Source organism: Danio rerio, chromosome 18 (genome assembly GCF_049306965.1).
Source record: "Danio rerio strain Tuebingen ecotype United States chromosome 18, GRCz12tu, whole genome shotgun sequence".
NCBI lineage: Eukaryota > Metazoa > Chordata > Actinopteri > Cypriniformes > Danionidae > Danio > Danio rerio.
In genome coordinates, this window is record NC_133193.1 from 33,645,976 (window position 1) to 33,666,076 (window position 20,101).

The following is a 20,101-nucleotide window of genomic DNA, read 5'->3' on the forward strand; positions in this document are numbered from 1 at the left end:
TAAAACCWGATCCAGCYATAAAATGCATCATTCTTTTTTGTTTTAGACAACATTTCATGCACTGTTAAACATGTTAAAGCAAGTTGCAAGTGAAAATCTATGTCTCTGACTGAGTTTGCATTACTGTGATTTGACCTCTCTGCTGGCTGAGATAAGCTCATTTTCAACGTCCAATTCAGAATGTAATAAAACCAGATCCAGCCATAAAATGCATCATTCTTTTTTGTTTTAGACAACATTTCATGCACTGTTAAACATGTTAAAGCAAGTTGCAAGTGAAAATCTATGTCTCTGACTGAGTTTGCATTACTGTGATTTGACCTCTCTGCTGGCTGAGATAAGCTCATTTTCAACGTCCAATTCAGAATGTAATAAAACCAGATCCAGCCATAAAATGCATCATTCTTTTTTGTTTTAGACAACATTTCATGCACTGTTAAACATGTTAAAGCAAGTTGCAAGTGAAAATCTATGTCTCTGACTGAGTTTGCATTACTGTGATTTGACCTCTCTGCTGGCTGAGATAAGCTCATTTTCAACGTCCAATTCAGAATGTAATAAAACCAGATCCAGCCATAAAATGCATCATTCTTTTTTGTTTTAGACAACATTTCATGCACTGTTAAACATGTTAAAGCAAGTTGCAAGTGAAAATCTATGTCTCTGACTGAGTTTGCATTACTGTGATTTGACCTCTCTGCTGGCTGAGATAAGCTCATTTTCAACGTCCAATTCAGAATGTAATAAAACCTGATCCAGCTATAAAATGCATCATTCTTTTTTGTTTTAGACAACATTTCATGCACTGTTAAACATGTTAAAGCAAGTTGCAAGTGAAAATCTATGTCTCTGACTGAGTTTGCATTACTGTGATTTGACCTCTCTGCTGGCTGAGATAAGCTCATTTTCAACGTCCAATTCAGAATGTAATAAAACCAGATCCAGCCATAAAATGCATCATTCTTTTTTGTTTTAGACAACATTTCATGCACTGTTAAACATGTTAAAGCAAGTTGCAAGTGAAAATCTATGTCTCTGACTGAGTTTGCATTACTGTGATTTSACCTCTCTGCTGGCTGAGATAAGCTCATTTTCAACGTCCAATTCAGAATGTAATAAAACCAGATCCAGCCATAAAATGCATCATTCTTTTTTGTTTTAGACAACATTTCATGCACTGTTAAACATGTTAAAGCAAGTTGCAAGTGAAAATCTATGTCTCTGACTGAGTTTGCATTACTRTTATTTGACCTCTCTGCTGGCTGAGATAAGCTCATTTTCAACGTCCAATTCAGAAAGTGATAAAAACAGATCTAGCCATAAAATGCATCATTCTTTTTTGTTTTAGACAACATTTCATGCACTGTTAAACATGTTAAAGCAAGTTGCAAGTGAAAATCTATGTCTCTGACTGAGTTTGCATTACTGTGATTTGACCTCTCTGCTGGCTGAGATAAGCTCATTTTCAACGTCCAATTCAGAAAGTGATAAAAACAGATCTAGCCATAAAATGCATCATTCTTTTTTGTTTTAGACATTTCATGCACTGTTAAACATGTTAAAGCAAGTTGCAAGTGAAAATCTATGTCTCTGACTGAGTTTGCATTACTGTGATTTGACCTCTCTGCTGGCTGAGATAAGCTCATTTTCAACGTCCAATTCAGAATGTAATAAAACCAGATCCAGCCATAAAATGCATCATTCTTTTTTGTTTTAGACAACATTTCATGCACTGTTAAACATGTTAAAGCAAGTTGCAAGTGAAAATCTATGTCTCTGACTGAGTTTGCATTACTGTGATTTGACCTCTCTGCTGGCTGAGATAAGCTCATTTTCAACGTCCAATTCAGAATGTAATAAAACCTGATCCAGCTATAAAATGCATCATTCTTTTTTGTTTTAGACAACATTTCATGCACTGTTAAACATGTTAAAGCAAGTTGCAAGTGAAAATCTATGTCTCTGACTGAGTTTGCATTACTGTGATTTGACCTCTCTGCTGGCTGAGATAAGCTCATTTTCAACGTCCAATTCAGAATGTAATAAAACCAGATCCAGCCATAAAATGCATCATTCTTTTTTGTTTTAGACAACATTTCATGCACTGTTAAACATGTTAAAGCAAGTTGCAAGTGAAAATCTATGTCTCTGACTGAGTTTGCATTACTGTGATTTGACCTCTCTGCTGGCTGAGATAAGCTCATTTTCAACGTCCAATTCAGAATGTAATAAAACCAGATCCAGCCATAAAATGCATCATTCTTTTTTGTTTTAGACAACATTTCATGCACTGTTAAACATGTAAAAGCAAGTTGCAAGTGAAAATCTATGTCTCTGACTGAGTTTGCATTACTGTGATTTGACCTCTCTGCTGGCTGAGATAAGCTCATTTTCAACGTCCAATTCAGAATGTAATAAAACCAGATCCAGCCATAAAATGCATCATTCTTTTTTGTTTTAGACAACATTTCATGCACTGTTAAACATGTTAAAGCAAGTTGCAAGTGAAAATCTATGTCTCTGACTGAGTTTGCATTACTGTGATTTGACCTCTCTGCTGGCTGAGATAAGCTCATTTTCAACGTCCAATTCAGAAAGTGATAAAAACCAGATCTAGCCATAAAATGCATCATTCTTTTTTGTTTTAGACAACATTTCATGCACTGTTAAACATGTTAAAGCAAGTTGCAAGTGAAAATCTATGTCTCTGACTGAGTTTGCATTACTGTGATTTGACCTCTCTGCTGGCTGAGATAAGCTCATTTTCAACGTCCAATTCAGAATGTAATAAAACCAGATCCAGCCATAAAATGCATCATTCTTTTTTGTTTTAGACAACATTTCATGCACTGTTAAACATGTTAAAGCAAGTTGCAAGTGAAAATCTATGTCTCTGACTGAGTTTGCATTACTGTGATTTGACCTCTCTGCTGGCTGAGATAAGCTCATTTTCAACGTCCAATTCAGAATGTAATAAAACCAGATCCAGCCATAAAATGCATCATTCTTTTTTGTTTAAGACAACATTTCATGCACTGTTAAACATGTTAAAGCAAGTTGCAAGTGAAAATCTATGTCTCTGACTGAGTTTGCATTACTGTGATTTCACCTCTCTGCTGGCTGAGATAAGCTCATTTTCAACGTCCAATTCAGAATGTAATAAAACCAGATCCAGCTATAAAATGCATCATTCTTTTTTGTTTTAGACAACATTTCATGCACTGTTAAACATGTTAAAGCAAGTTGCAAGTGAAAATCTATGTCTCTGACTGATTTTGCATTACTGTGATTTGACCTCTCTGCTGGCTGAGATAAGCTCATTTTCAACGTCCAATTCAGAATGTAATAAAACCAGATCCAGCCATAAAATGCATCATTCTTTTTTGTTTTAGACAACATTTCATGCACTGTTAAACATGTTAAAGCAAGTTGCAAGTGAAAATCTATGTCTCTGACTGAGTTTGCATTACTGTGATTTGACCTCTCTGCTGGCTGAGATAAGCTCATTTTTAACGTCCAATTCAGAATGTAATAAAACCTGATCCAGCTATAAAATGCATCATTCTTTTTTGTTTTAGACAACATTTCATGCACTGTTAAACATGTTAAAGCAAGTTGCAAGTGAAAATCTATGTCTCTGACTGAGTTTGCATTACTGTGATTTGACCTCTCTGCTGGCTGAGATAAGCTCATTTTCAACGTCCAATTCAGAGTGTAATAAAACCAGATCCAGCCATAAAATGCATCATTCTTTTTTGTTTTAGACAACATTTCATGCACTGTTAAACATGTTAAAGCAAGTTGCAAGTGAAAATCTATGTCTCTGACTGAGTTTGCATTACTGTGATTTGACATCTCTGCTGGCTGAGATAAGCTCATTTTCAACGTCCAATTCAGAATGTAATAAAACCAGATCCAGCCATACAATGCATCATTCTTTTTTGTTTTAGACAACATTTCATGCACTGTTAAACATGTTAAAGCAAGTTGCAAGTGAAAATCTATGTCTCTGACTGAGTTTGCACTACTGTGATTTGACCTCTCTGCTGGCTGAGATAAGCTCATTTTCAACGTCCAATTCAGAATGTAATAAAACCAGATCCAGCCATAAAATGCATCATTCTTTTTTGTTTTAGACAACATTTCATGCACTGTTAAACATGTTAAAGCAAGTTGCAAGTGAAAATCTATGTCTCTGACTGAGTTTGCATTACTGTGATTTGACCTCTCTGCTGGCTGAGATAAGCTCATTTTCAACGTCCAATTCAGAATGTAATAAAACCAGATCCAGCCATAAAATGCATCATTCTTTTTTGTTTTAGACAACATTTCATGCACTGTTAAACATGTTAAAGCAAGTTGCAAGTGAAAATCTATGTCTCTGACTGAGTTTGCATTACTGTGATTTGACCTCTCTGCTGGCTGAGATAAGCTCATTTTCAACGTCCAATTCAGAATGTAATAAAACCTGATCCAGCTATAAAATGCATCATTCTTTTTTGTTTTAGACAACATTTCATGCACTGTTAAACATGTTAAAGCAAGTTGCAAGTGAAAATCTATGTCTCTGACTGAGTTTGCATTACTGTGATTTGACCTCTCTGCTGGCTGAGATAAGCTCATTTTCAACGTCCAATTCAGAATGTAATAAAACCAGATCCAGCCATAAAATGCATCATTCTTTTTTGTTTTAGACAACATTTCATGCACTGTTAAACATGTTAAAGCAAGTTGCAAGTGAAAATCTATGTCTCTGACTGAGTTTGCATTACTGTGATTTGACCTCTCTGCTGGCTGAGATAAGCTCATTTTCAACGTCCAATTCAGAATGTAATAAAACCAGATCCAGCCATAAAATGCATCATTCTTTTTTGTTTTAGACAACATTTCATGCACTGTTAAACATGTTAAAGCAAGTTGCAAGTGAAAATCTATGTCTCTGACTGAGTTTGCATTACTGTGATTTGACCTCTCTGCTGGCTGAGATAAGCTCATTTTCAACGTCCAATTCAGAATGTAATAAAACCAGATCCAGCCATAAAATGCATCATTCTTTTTTGTTTTAGACAACATTTCATGCACTGTTAAACATGTTAAAGCAAGTTGCAAGTGAAAATCTATGTCTCTGACTGAGTTTGCATTACTGTGATTTGACCTCTCTGCTGGCTGAGATAAGCTCATTTTCAACGTCCAATTCAGAATGTAATAAAACCTGATCCAGCTATAAAATGCATCATTCTTTTTTGTTTTAGACAACATTTCATGCACTGTTAAACATGTTAAAGCAAGTTGCAAGTGAAAATCTATGTCTCTGACTGAGTTTGCATTACTGTGATTTGACCTCTCTGCTGGCTGAGATAAGCTCATTTTCAACGTCCAATTCAGAATGTAATAAAACCAGATCCAGCCATAAAATGCATCATTCTTTTTTGTTTTAGACAACATTTCATGCACTGTTAAACATGTTAAAGCAAGTTGCAAGTGAAAATCTATGTCTCTGACTGAGTTTGCATTACTGTGATTTSACCTCTCTGCTGGCTGAGATAAGCTCATTTTCAACGTCCAATTCAGAATGTAATAAAACCAGATCCAGCCATAAAATGCATCATTCTTTTTTGTTTTAGACAACATTTCATGCACTGTTAAACATGTTAAAGCAAGTTGCAAGTGAAAATCTATGTCTCTGACTGAGTTTGCATTACTATTATTTGACCTCTCTGCTGGCTGAGATAAGCTCATTTTCAACGTCCAATTCAGAAAGTGATAAAAACAGATCTAGCCATAAAATGCATCATTCTTTTTTGTTTTAGACAACATTTCATGCACTGTTAAACATGTTAAAGCAAGTTGCAAGTGAAAATCTATGTCTCTGACTGAGTTTGCATTACTGTGATTTGACCTCTCTGCTGGCTGAGATAAGCTCATTTTCAACGTCCAATTCAGAATGTAATAAAACCAGATCCAGCCATAAAATGCATCATTCTTTTTTGTTTTAGACAACATTTCATGCACTGTTAAACTTGTTAAAGCAAGTTGCAAGTGAAAATCTATGTCTCTGACTGAGTTTGCATTACTGTGATTTGACCTCTCTGCTGGCTGAGATAAGCTCATTTTCAACGTCCAATTCAGAATGTAATAAAACCTGATCCAGCTATAAAATGCATCATTCTTTTTTGTTTTAGACAACATTTCATGCACTGTTAAACATGTTAAAGCAAGTTGCAAGTGAAAATCTRTGTCTCTGACTGAGTTTGCATTACTGTGATTTGACCTCTCTGCTGGCTGAGATAAGCTCATTTTCAACGTCCAATTCAGAATGTAATAAAACCAGATCCAGCTATAAAATGCATCATTCTTTTTTGTTTTAGACAACATTTCATGCACTGTTAAACATGTTAAAGCAAGTTGCAAGTGAAAATCTATGTCTCTGACTGAGTTTGCATTACTGTGATTTGACCTCTCTGCTGGCTGAGATAAGCTCATTTTCAACGTCCAATTCAGAATGTAATAAAACCAGATCCAGCCATAAAATGCATCATTCTTTTTTGTTTTAGACAACATTTCATGCACTKTTAAACATGTTAAAGCAAGTTGCAAGTGAAAATCTATGTCTCTGACTGAGTTTGCATTACTGTGATTTGACCTCTCWGCWGGCTGAGATAAGCTCATTTTCAACGTCCAATTCAGAATGTAATAAAACCAGATCCAGCCATAAAATGCATCATTCTTTTTTGTTTTAGACAACATTTCATGCACTGTTAAACATGTTAAAGCAAGTTGCAAGTGAAAATCTATGTCTCTGACTGAGTTTGCATTACTGTGATTTGACCTCTCTGCTGGCTGAGATAAGCTCATTTTCAACGTCCAATTCAGAATGTAATAAAACCAGATCCAGCCATAAAATGCATCATTCTTTTTTGTTTTAGACAACATTTCATGTACTGTTAAACATGTTAAAGCAAGTTGCAAGTGAAAATCTATGTCTCTGACTAAGTTTGCATTACTGTGATTTGACCTCTCTGCTGGCTGAGATAAGCTCATTTTCAACGTCCAATTCAGAAAGTGATAAAAACAGATCTAGCCATAAAATGCATCATTCTTTTTTGTTTTAGACATTTCATGCACTGTTAAACATGTTAAAGCAAGTTGCAAGTGAAAATCTATGTCTCTGACTGAGTTTGCATTACTGTGATTTGACCTCTCTGCTGGCTGAGATAAGCTCATTTTCAACGTCCAATTCAGAATGTAATAAAACCAGATCCAGCCATAAAATGCATCATTCTTTTTTGTTTTAGACAACATTTCATGCACTGTTAAACATGTTAAAGCAAGTTGCAAGTGAAAATCTATGTCTCTGACTGAGTTTGCATTACTGTGATTTGACCTCTCTGCTGGCTGAGATAAGCTCATTTTCAACGTCCAATTCAGAATGTAATAAAACCTGATCCAGCTATAAAATGCATCATTCTTTTTTGTTTTAGACAACATTTCATGCACTGTTAAACATGTTAAAGCAAGTTGCAAGTGAAAATCTATGTCTCTGACTGAGTTTGCATTACTGTGATTTGACCTCTCTGCTGGCTGAGATAAGCTCATTTTCAACGTCCAATTCAGAATGTAATAAAACCAGATCCAGCCATAAAATGCATCATTCTTTTTGTTTTAGACAACATTTCATGCACTGTTAAACATGTTAAAGCAAGTTGCAAGTGAAAATCTATGTCTCTGACTGAGTTTGCATTACTGTGATTTGACCTCTCTGCTGGCTGAGATAAGCTCATTTTCAACGTCCAATTCAGAATGTAATAAAACCAGATCCAGCCATAAAATGCATCATTCTTTTTTGTTTTAGACAACATTTCATGCACTGTTAAACATGTAAAAGCAAGTTGCAAGTGAAAATCTATGTCTCTGACTGAGTTTGCATTACTGTGATTTGACCTCTCTGCTGGCTGAGATAAGCTCATTTTCAACGTCCAATTCAGAATGTAATAAAACCAGATCCAGCCATAAAATGCATCATTCTTTTTTGTTTTAGACAACATTTCATGCACTGTTAAACATGTTAAAGCAAGTTGCAAGTGAAAATCTATGTCTCTGACTGAGTTTGCATTACTGTGATTTGACCTCTCTGCTGGCTGAGATAAGCTCATTTTCAACGTCCAATTCAGAAAGTGATAAAAACAGATCTAGCCATAAAATGCATCATTCTTTTTTGTTTTAGACAACATTTCATGCACTATTAAACATGTTAAAGCAAGTTGCAAGTGAAAATCTATGTCTCTGACTGAGTTTGCATTACTGTGATTTGACCTCTCTGCTGGCTGAGATAAGCTCATTTTCAACGTCCAATTCAGAATGTAATAAAACCAGATCCAGCCATAAAATGCATCATTCTTTTTTGTTTTAGACAACATTTCATGCACTGTTAAACATGTTAAAGCAAGTTGCAAGTGAAAATCTATGTCTCTGACTGAGTTTGCATTACTGTGATTTGACCTCTCTGCTGGCTGAGATAAGCTCATTTTCAACGTCCAATTCAGAATGTAATAAAACCAGATCCAGCTATAAAATGCATCATTCTTTTTTGTTTTAGACAACATTTCATGCACTGTTAAACATGTTAAAGCAAGTTGCAAGTGAAAATCTATGTCTCTGACTGAKTTTGCATTACTGTGATTTGACCTCTCTGCTGGCTGAGATAAGCTCATTTTCAACGTCCAATTCAGAATGTAATAAAACCAGATCCAGCCATAAAATGCATCATTCTTTTTTGTTTTAGACAACATTTCATGCACTGTTAAACATGTTAAAGCAAGTTGCAAGTGAAAATCTATGTCTCTGACTGAGTTTGCATTACTGTGATTTGACCTCTCTGCTGGCTGAGATAAGCTCATTTTCAACGTCCAATTCAGAATGTAATAAAACCAGATCCAGCCATAAAATGCATCATTCTTTTTTGTTTTAGACAACATTTCATGTACTGTTAAACATGTTAAAGCAAGTTGCAAGTGAAAATCTATGTCTCTGACTGAGTTTGCATTACTGTGATTTGACCTCTCTGCTGGCTGAGATAAGCTCATTTTCAACGTCCAATTCAGAAAGTGATAAAAACAGATCTAGCCATAAAATGCATCATTCTTTTTTGTTTTAGACAACATTTCATGCACTGTTAAACATGTTAAAGCAAGTTGCAAGTGAAAATCTATGTCTCTGACTGAGTTTGCATTACTGTGATTTGACCTCTCTGCTGGCTGAGATAAGCTCATTTTCAACGTCCAATTCAGAATGTAATAAAACCAGATCCAGCCATAAAATGCATCATTCTTTTTTGTTTTAGACAACATTTCATGCACTGTTAAACATGTTAAAGCAAGTTGCAAGTGAAAATCTATGTCTCTGACTGAGTTTGCATTACTGTGATTTGACCTCTCTGCTGGCTGAGATAAGCTCATTTTCAACGTCCAATTCAGAATGTAATAAAACCTGATCCAGCTATAAAATGCATCATTCTTTTTTGTTTTAGACAACATTTCATGCACTGTTAAACATGTTAAAGCAAGTTGCAAGTGAAAATCTATGTCTCTGACTGAGTTTGCATTACTGTGATTTCACCTCTCTGCTGGCTGAGATAAGCTCATTTTCAACGTCCAATTCAGAATGTAATAAAACCAGATCCAGCCATAAAATGCATCATTCTTTTTTGTTTTAGACAACATTTCATGCACTGTTAAACATGTTAAAGCAAGTTGCAAGTGAAAATCTATGTCTCTGACTGAGTTTGCATTACTGTGATTTGACCTCTCTGCTGGCTGAGATAAGCTCATTTTCAACGTCCAATTCAGAATGTAATAAAACCAGATCCAGCCATAAAATGCATCATTCTTTTTTGTTTTAGACAACATTTCATGCACTGTTAAACATGTTAAAGCAAGTTGCAAGTGAAAATCTATGTCTCTGACTGAGTTTGCATTACTGTGATTTGACCTCTCTGCTGGCTGAGATAAGCTCATTTTCAACGTCCAATTCAGAATGTAATAAAACCTGATCCAGCTATAAAATGCATCATTCTTTTTTGTTTTAGACAACATTTCATGCACTGTTAAACATGTTAAAGCAAGTTGCAAGTGAAAATCTATGTCTCTGACTGAGTTTGCATTACTGTGATTTGACCTCTCTGCTGGCTGAGATAAGCTCATTTTCAACGTCCAATTCAGAATGTAATAAAACCAGATCCAGCCATAAAATGCATCATTCTTTTTTGTTTTAGACAACATTTCATGTACTGTTAAACATGTTAAAGCAAGTTGCAAGTGAAAATCTATGTCTCTGACTAAGTTTGCATTACTGTGATTTGACCTCTCTGCTGGCTGAGATAAGCTCATTTTCAACGTCCAATTCAGAAAGTGATAAAAACAGATCTAGCCATAAAATGCATCATTCTTTTTTGTTTTAGACATTTCATGCACTGTTAAACATGTTAAAGCAAGTTGCAAGTGAAAATCTATGTCTCTGACTGAGTTTGCATTACTGTGATTTCACCTCTCTGCTGGCTGAGATAAGCTCATTTTCAACGTCCAATTCAGAATGTAATAAAACCAGATCCAGCCATAAAATGCATCATTCTTTTTTGTTTTAGACAACATTTCATGCACTGTTAAACATGTTAAAGCAAGTTGCAAGTGAAAATCTATGTCTCTGACTGAGTTTGCATTACTGTGATTTGACCTCTCTGCTGGCTGAGATAAGCTCATTTTCAACGTCCAATTCAGAATGTAATAAAACCTGATCCAGCTATAAAATGCATCATTCTTTTTTGTTTTAGACAACATTTCATGCACTGTTAAACATGTTAAAGCAAGTTGCAAGTGAAAATCTATGTCTCTGACTGAGTTTGCATTACTGTGATTTCACCTCTCTGCTGGCTGAGATAAGCTCATTTTCAACGTCCAATTCAGAATGTAATAAAACCAGATCCAGCCATAAAATGCATCATTCTTTTTTGTTTTAGACAACATTTCATGCACTGTTAAACATGTTAAAGCAAAWTGCAAGTGAAAATCTATGTCTCTGACTGAGTTTGCATTACTGTGATTTGACCTCTCTGCTGGCTGAGATAAGCTCATTTTCAACGTCCAATTCAGAATGTAATAAAACCAGATCCAGCCATAAAATGCATCATTCTTTTTTGTTTTAGACAACATTTCATGCACTGTTAAACATGTAAAAGCAAGTTGCAAGTGAAAATCTATGTCTCTGACTGAGTTTGCATTACTGTGATTTGACCTCTCTGCTGGCTGAGATAAGCTCATTTTCAACGTCCAATTCAGAATGTAATAAAACCAGATCCAGCCATAAAATGCATCATTCTTTTTTGTTTTAGACAACATTTCATGCACTGTTAAACATGTTAAAGCAAGTTGCAAGTGAAAATCTATGTCTCTGACTGAGTTTGCATTACTGTGATTTGACCTCTCTGCTGGCTGAGATAAGCTCATTTTCAACGTCCAATTCAGAAAGTGATAAAAACAGATCTAGCCATAAAATGCATCATTCTTTTTTGTTTTAGACAACATTTCATGCACTGTTAAACATGTTAAAGCAAGTTGCAAGTGAAAATCTATGTCTCTGACTGAGTTTGCATTACTGTGATTTGACCTCTCTGCTGGCTGAGATAAGCTCATTTTCAACGTCCAATTCAGAATGTAATAAAACCAGATCCAGCCATAAAATGCATCATTCTTTTTTGTTTTAGACAACATTTCATGCACTGTTAAACATGTTAAAGCAAGTTGCAAGTGAAAATCTATGTCTCTGACTGAGTTTGCATTACTGTGATTTGACCTCTCTGCTGGCTGAGATAAGCTCATTTTCAACGTCCAATTCAGAATGTAATAAAACCTGATCCAGCTATAAAATGCATCATTCTTTTTTGTTTTAGACAACATTTCATGCACTGTTAAACATGTTAAAGCAAGTTGCAAGTGAAAATCTATGTCTCTGACTGAGTTTGCATTACTGTGATTTCACCTCTCTGCTGGCTGAGATAAGCTCATTTTCAACGTCCAATTCAGAATGTAATAAAACCAGATCCAGCCATAAAATGCATCATTCTTTTTTGTTTTAGACAACATTTCATGCACTGTTAAACATGTTAAAGCAAGTTGCAAGTGAAAATCTATGTCTCTGACTGAGTTTGCATTACTGTGATTTGACCTCTCTGCTGGCTGAGATAAGCTCATTTTCAACGTCCAATTCAGAATGTAATAAAACCAGATCCAGCCATAAAATGCATCATTCTTTTTTGTTTTAGACAACATTTCATGCACTGTTAAACATGTTAAAGCAAGTTGCAAGTGAAAATCTATGTCTCTGACTGAGTTTGCATTACTGTGATTTGACCTCTCTGCTGGCTGAGATAAGCTCATTTTCAACGTCCAATTCAGAATGTAATAAAACCTGATCCAGCTATAAAATGCATCATTCTTTTTTGTTTTAGACAACATTTCATGCACTGTTAAACATGTTAAAGCAAGTTGCAAGTGAAAATCTATGTCTCTGACTGAGTTTGCATTACTGTGATTTGACCTCTCTGCTGGCTGAGATAAGCTCATTTTCAACGTCCAATTCAGAATGTAATAAAACCAGATCCAGCCATAAAATGCATCATTCTTTTTTGTTTTAGACAACATTTCATGTACTGTTAAACATGTTAAAGCAAGTTGCAAGTGAAAATCTATGTCTCTGACTAAGTTTGCATTACTGTGATTTGACCTCTCTGCTGGCTGAGATAAGCTCATTTTCAACGTCCAATTCAGAAAGTGATAAAAACAGATCTAGCCATAAAATGCATCATTCTTTTTTGTTTTAGACATTTCATGCACTGTTAAACATGTTAAAGCAAGTTGCAAGTGAAAATCTATGTCTCTGACTGAGTTTGCATTACTGTGATTTCACCTCTCTGCTGGCTGAGATAAGCTCATTTTCAACGTCCAATTCAGAATGTAATAAAACCAGATCCAGCCATAAAATGCATCATTCTTTTTTGTTTTAGACAACATTTCATGCACTGTTAAACATGTTAAAGCAAGTTGCAAGTGAAAATCTATGTCTCTGACTGAGTTTGCATTACTGTGATTTGACCTCTCTGCTGGCTGAGATAAGCTCATTTTCAACGTCCAATTCAGAATGTAATAAAACCTGATCCAGCTATAAAATGCATCATTCTTTTTTGTTTTAGACAACATTTCATGCACTGTTAAACATGTTAAAGCAAGTTGCAAGTGAAAATCTATGTCTCTGACTGAGTTTGCATTACTGTGATTTCACCTCTCTGCTGGCTGAGATAAGCTCATTTTCAACGTCCAATTCAGAATGTAATAAAACCAGATCCAGCCATAAAATGCATCATTCTTTTTTGTTTTAGACAACATTTCATGCACTGTTAAACATGTTAAAGCAAAATGCAAGTGAAAATCTATGTCTCTGACTGAGTTTGCATTACTGTGATTTGACCTCTCTGCTGGCTGAGATAAGCTCATTTTCAACGTCCAATTCAGAATGTAATAAAACCAGATCCAGCCATAAAATGCATCATTCTTTTTTGTTTTAGACAACATTTCATGCACTGTTAAACATGTAAAAGCAAGTTGCAAGTGAAAATCTATGTCTCTGACTGAGTTTGCATTACTGTGATTTGACCTCTCTGCTGGCTGAGATAAGCTCATTTTCAACGTCCAATTCAGAATGTAATAAAACCAGATCCAGCCATAAAATGCATCATTCTTTTTTGTTTTAGACAACATTTCATGCACTGTTAAACATGTTAAAGCAAGTTGCAAGTGAAAATCTATGTCTCTGACTGAGTTTGCATTACTGTGATTTGACCTCTCTGCTGGCTGAGATAAGCTCATTTTCAACGTCCAATTCAGAAAGTGATAAAAACAGATCTAGCCATAAAATGCATCATTCTTTTTTGTTTTAGACAACATTTCATGCACTGTTAAACATGTTAAAGCAAGTTGCAAGTGAAAATCTATGTCTCTGACTGAGTTTGCATTACTGTGATTTGACCTCTCTGCTGGCTGAGATAAGCTCATTTTCAACGTCCAATTCAGAATGTAATAAAACCAGATCCAGCCATAAAATGCATCATTCTTTTTTGTTTTAGACAACATTTCATGCACTGTTAAACATGTTAAAGCAAGTTGCAAGTGAAAATCTATGTCTCTGACTGAGTTTGCATTACTGTGATTTGACCTCTCTGCTGGCTGAGATAAGCTCATTTTCAACGTCCAATTCAGAATGTAATAAAACCAGATCCAGCTATAAAATGCATCATTCTTTTTTGTTTTAGACAACATTTCATGCACTGTTAAACATGTTAAAGCAAGTTGCAAGTGAAAATCTATGTCTCTGACTGATTTTGCATTACTGTGATTTGACCTCTCTGCTGGCTGAGATAAGCTCATTTTCAACGTCCAATTCAGAATGTAATAAAACCAGATCCAGCCATAAAATGCATCATTCTTTTTTGTTTTAGACAACATTTCATGCACTGTTAAACATGTTAAAGCAAGTTGCAAGTGAAAATCTATGTCTCTGACTGAGTTTGCATTACTGTGATTTGACCTCTCTGCTGGCTGAGATAAGCTCATTTTCAACGTCCAATTCAGAATGTAATAAAACCAGATCCAGCCATAAAATGCATCATTCTTTTTTGTTTTAGACAACATTTCATGTACTGTTAAACATGTTAAAGCAAGTTGCAAGTGAAAATCTATGTCTCTGACTGAGTTTGCATTACTGTGATTTGACCTCTCTGCTGGCTGAGATAAGCTCATTTTCAACGTCCAATTCAGAAAGTGATAAAAACAGATCTAGCCATAAAATGCATCATTCTTTTTTGTTTTAGACAACATTTCATGCACTGTTAAACATGTTAAAGCAAGTTGCAAGTGAAAATCTATGTCTCTGACTGAGTTTGCATTACTGTGATTTGACCTCTCTGCTGGCTGAGATAAGCTCATTTTCAACGTCCAATTCAGAATGTAATAAAACCAGATCCAGCCATAAAATGCATCATTCTTTTTTGTTTTAGACAACATTTCATGCACTGTTAAACATGTTAAAGCAAGTTGCAAGTGAAAATCTATGTCTCTGACTGAGTTTGCATTACTGTGATTTGACCTCTCTGCTGGCTGAGATAAGCTCATTTTCAACGTCCAATTCAGAATGTAATAAAACCTGATCCAGCTATAAAATGCATCATTCTTTTTTGTTTTAGACAACATTTCATGCACTGTTAAACATGTTAAAGCAAGTTGCAAGTGAAAATCTATGTCTCTGACTGAGTTTGCATTACTGTGATTTGACCTCTCTGCTGGCTGAGATAAGCTCATTTTCAACGTCCAATTCAGAATGTAATAAAACCAGATCCAGCCATAAAATGCATCATTCTTTTTTGTTTTAGACAACATTTCATGCACTGTTAAACATGTTAAAGCAAGTTGCAAGTGAAAATCTATGTCTCTGACTGAGTTTGCATTACTGTGATTTGACCTCTCTGCTGGCTGAGATAAGCTCATTTTCAACGTCCAATTCAGAATGTAATAAAACCAGATCCAGCCATAAAATGCATCATTCTTTTTTGTTTTAGACAACATTTCATGCACTGTTAAACATGTTAAAGCAAGTTGCAAGTGAAAATCTATGTCTCTGACTGAGTTTGCATTACTGTGATTTGACCTCTCTGCTGGCTGAGATAAGCTCATTTTCAACGTCCAATTCAGAATGTAATAAAACCTGATCCAGCTATAAAATGCATCATTCTTTTTTGTTTTAGACAACATTTCATGCACTGTTAAACATGTTAAAGCAAGTTGCAAGTGAAAATCTATGTCTCTGACTGAGTTTGCATTACTGTGATTTGACCTCTCTGCTGGCTGAGATAAGCTCATTTTCAACGTCCAATTCAGAATGTAATAAAACCTGATCCAGCTATAAAATGCATCATTCTTTTTTACTTTAGACAACATTTCATGCACTGTTAAACATGTTAAAGCAAGTTGCAAGTGAAAATCTATGTCTCTGACTGAGTTTGCATTACTGTGATTTGACCTCTCTGCTGGCTGAGATAAGCTCATTTTCAACGTCCAATTCAGAATGTAATAAAACCTGATCCAGCTATAAAATGCATCATTCTTTTTTGTTTTAGACAACATTTCATGCACTGTTAAACATGTTAAAGCAAGTTGCAAGTGAAAATCTATGTCTCTGACTGAGTTTGCATTACTGTGATTTGACCTCTCTGCTGGCTGAGATAAGCTCATTTTCAACGTCCAATTCAGAATGTAATAAAACCAGATCCAGCCATAAAATGCATCATTCTTTTTTGTTTTAGACAACATTTCATGCACTGTTAAACATGTTAAAGCAAGTTGCAAGTGAAAATCTATGTCTCTGACTGAGTTTGCATTACTGTGATTTGACCTCTCTGCTGGCTGAGATAAGCTCATTTTCAACGTCCAATTCAGAATGTAATAAAACCAGATCCAGCTATAAAATGCATCATTCTTTTTTGTTTTAGACAACATTTCATGCACTGTTAAACATGTTAAAGCAAGTTGCAAGTGAAAATCTATGTCTCTGACTGAGTTTGCATTACTGTGATTTGACCTCTCAGCAGGCTGAGATAAGCTCATTTTCAACGTCCAATTCAGAATGTAATAAAACCAGATCCAGCCATAAAATGCATCATTCTTTTTTGTTTTAGACAACATTTCATGCACTGTTAAACATGTTAAAGCAAGTTGCAAGTGAAAATCTATGTCTCTGACTGAGTTTGCATTACTGTGATTTGACCTCTCTGCTGGCTGAGATGAGCTCATTTTCAACGTCCAATTCAGAAAGTGATAAAAACAGATCTAGCCATAAAATGCATCATTCTTTTTTGTTTTAGACAACATTTCATGCACTGTTAAACATGTTAAAGCAAGTTGCAAGTGAAAATCTATGTCTCTGACTGAGTTTGCATTACTGTGATTTGACCTCTCTGCTGGCTGAGATAAGCTCATTTTCAACGTCCAATTCAGAATGTAATAAAACCAGATCCAGCCATAAAATGCATCATTCTTTTTTGTTTTAGACAACATTTCATGTACTGTTAAACATGTTAAAGCAAGTTGCAAGTGAAAATCTATGTCTCTGACTGAGTTTGCATTACTGTGATTTGACCTCTCTGCTGGCTGAGATAAGCTCATTTTCAACGTCCAATTCAGAATGTAATAAAACCTGATCCAGCTATAAAATGCATCATTCTTTTTTGTTTTAGACAACATTTCATGCACTGTTAAACATGTTAAAGCAAGTTGCAAGTGAAAATCTATGTCTCTGACTGAGTTTGCATTACTGTGATTTGACCTCTCTGCTGGCTGAGATAAGCTCATTTTCAACGTCCAATTCAGAATGTAATAAAACCTGATCCAGCTATAAAATGCATCATTCTTTTTTGTTTTAGACAACATTTCATGCACTGTTAAACATGTTAAAGCAAGTTGCAAGTGAAAATCTATGTCTCTGACTGATTTTGCATTACTGTGATTTGACCTCTCTGCTGGCTGAGATAAGCTCATTTTCAACGTCCAATTCAGAATGTAATAAAACCAGATCCAGCCATAAAATGCATCATTCTTTTTTGTTTTAGACAACATTTCATGCACTGTTAAACATGTTAAAGCAAGTTGCAAGTGAAAATCTATGTCTCTGACTGAGTTTGCATTACTGTGATTTGACCTCTCTGCTGGCTGAGATAAGCTCATTTTCAACGTCCAATTCAGAAAGTGATAAAAACAGATCTAGCCATAAAATGCATCATTCTTTTTTGTTTTAGACAACATTTCATGCACTGTTAAACATGTTAAAGCAAGTTGCAAGTGAAAATCTATGTCTCTGACTGAGTTTGCATTACTGTGATTTGACCTCTCTGCTGGCTGAGATAAGCTCATTTTCAACGTCCAATTCAGAATGTAATAAAACCAGATCCAGCCATAAAATGCATCATTCTTTTTTGTTTTAGACAACATTTCATGCACTGTTAAACATGTTAAAGCAAGTTGCAAGTGAAAATCTATGTCTCTGACTGAGTTTGCATTACTGTGATTTGACCTCTCTGCTGGCTGAGATAAGCTCATTTTCAACGTCCAATTCAGAATGTAATAAAACCTGATCCAGCTATAAAATGCATCATTCTTTTTTGTTTTAGACAACATTTCATGCACTGTTAAACATGTTAAAGCAAGTTGCAAGTGAAAATCTATGTCTCTGACTGAGTTTGCATTACTGTGATTTCACCTCTCTGCTGGCTGAGATAAGCTCATTTTCAACGTCCAATTCAGAATGTAATAAAACCAGATCCAGCCATAAAATGCATCATTCTTTTTTGTTTTAGACAACATTTCATGCACTGTTAAACATGTTAAAGCAAGTTGCAAGTGAAAATCTATGTCTCTGACTGAGTTTGCATTACTGTGATTTGACCTCTCTGCTGGCTGAGATAAGCTCATTTTCAACGTCCAATTCAGAATGTAATAAAACCAGATCCAGCCATAAAATGCATCATTCTTTTTTGTTTTAGACAACATTTCATGCACTGTTAAACATGTTAAAGCAAGTTGCAAGTGAAAATCTATGTCTCTGACTGAGTTTGCATTACTGTGATTTGACCTCTCTGCTGGCTGAGATAAGCTCATTTTCAACGTCCAATTCAGAATGTAATAAAACCTGATCCAGCTATAAAATGCATCATTCTTTTTTGTTTTAGACAACATTTCATGCACTGTTAAACATGTTAAAGCAAGTTGCAAGTGAAAATCTATGTCTCTGACTGAGTTTGCATTACTGTGATTTGACCTCTCTGCTGGCTGAGATAAGCTCATTTTCAACGTCCAATTCAGAATGTAATAAAACCTGATCCAGCTATAAAATGCATCATTCTTTTTTACTTTAGACAACATTTCATGCACTGTTAAACATGTTAAAGCAAGTTGCAAGTGAAAATCTATGTCTCTGACTGAGTTTGCATTACTGTGATTTGACCTCTCTGCTGGCTGAGATAAGCTCATTTTTAACGTCCAATTCAGAATGTAATAAAACCTGATCCAGCTATAAAATGCATCATTCTTTTTTGTTTTAGACAACATTTCATGCACTGTTAAACATGTTAAAGCAAGTTGCAAGTGAAAATCTATGTCTCTGACTGAGTTTGCATTACTGTGATTTGACCTCTCTGCTGGCTGAGATAAGCTCATTTTCAACGTCCAATTCAGAATGTAATAAAACCAGATCCAGCCATAAAATGCATCATTCTTTTTTGTTTTAGACAACATTTCATGCACTGTTAAACATGTTAAAGCAAGTTGCAAGTGAAAATCTATGTCTCTGACTGAGTTTGCATTACTGTGATTTGGCCTCTCTGCTGGCTGAGATAAGCTCATTTTCAACGTCCAATTCAGAAAGTGATAAAAACAGATCTAGCCATAAAATGCATCATTCTTTTTTGTTTTAGACAACATTTCATGCACTGTTAAACATGTTAAAGCAAGTTGCAAGTGAAAATCTATGTCTCTGACTGAGTTTGCATTACTGTGAATTGACCTCTCTGCTGGCTGAGATAAGCTCATTTTCAACGTCCAATTCAGAATGTAATAAAACCAGATCCAGCCATAAAATGCATCATTCTTTTTTGTTTTAGACAACATTTCATGCACTGTTAAACATGTTAAAGCAAGTTGCAAGTGAAAATCTATGTCTCTGACTGAGTTTGCATTACTGTGATTTGACCTCTCTGCTGGCTGAGATAAGCTCATTTTTAACGTCCAATTCAGAATGTAATAAAACCTGATCCAGCTATAAAATGCATCATTCTTTTTTGTTTTAGACAACATTTCATGCACTGTTAAACATGTTAAAGCAAGTTGCAAGTGAAAATCTATGTCTCTGACTGAGTTTGCATTACTGTGATTTGACCTCTCTGCTGGCTGAGATAAGCTCATTTTCAACGTCCAATTCAGAATGTAATAAAACCAGATCCAGCCATAAAATG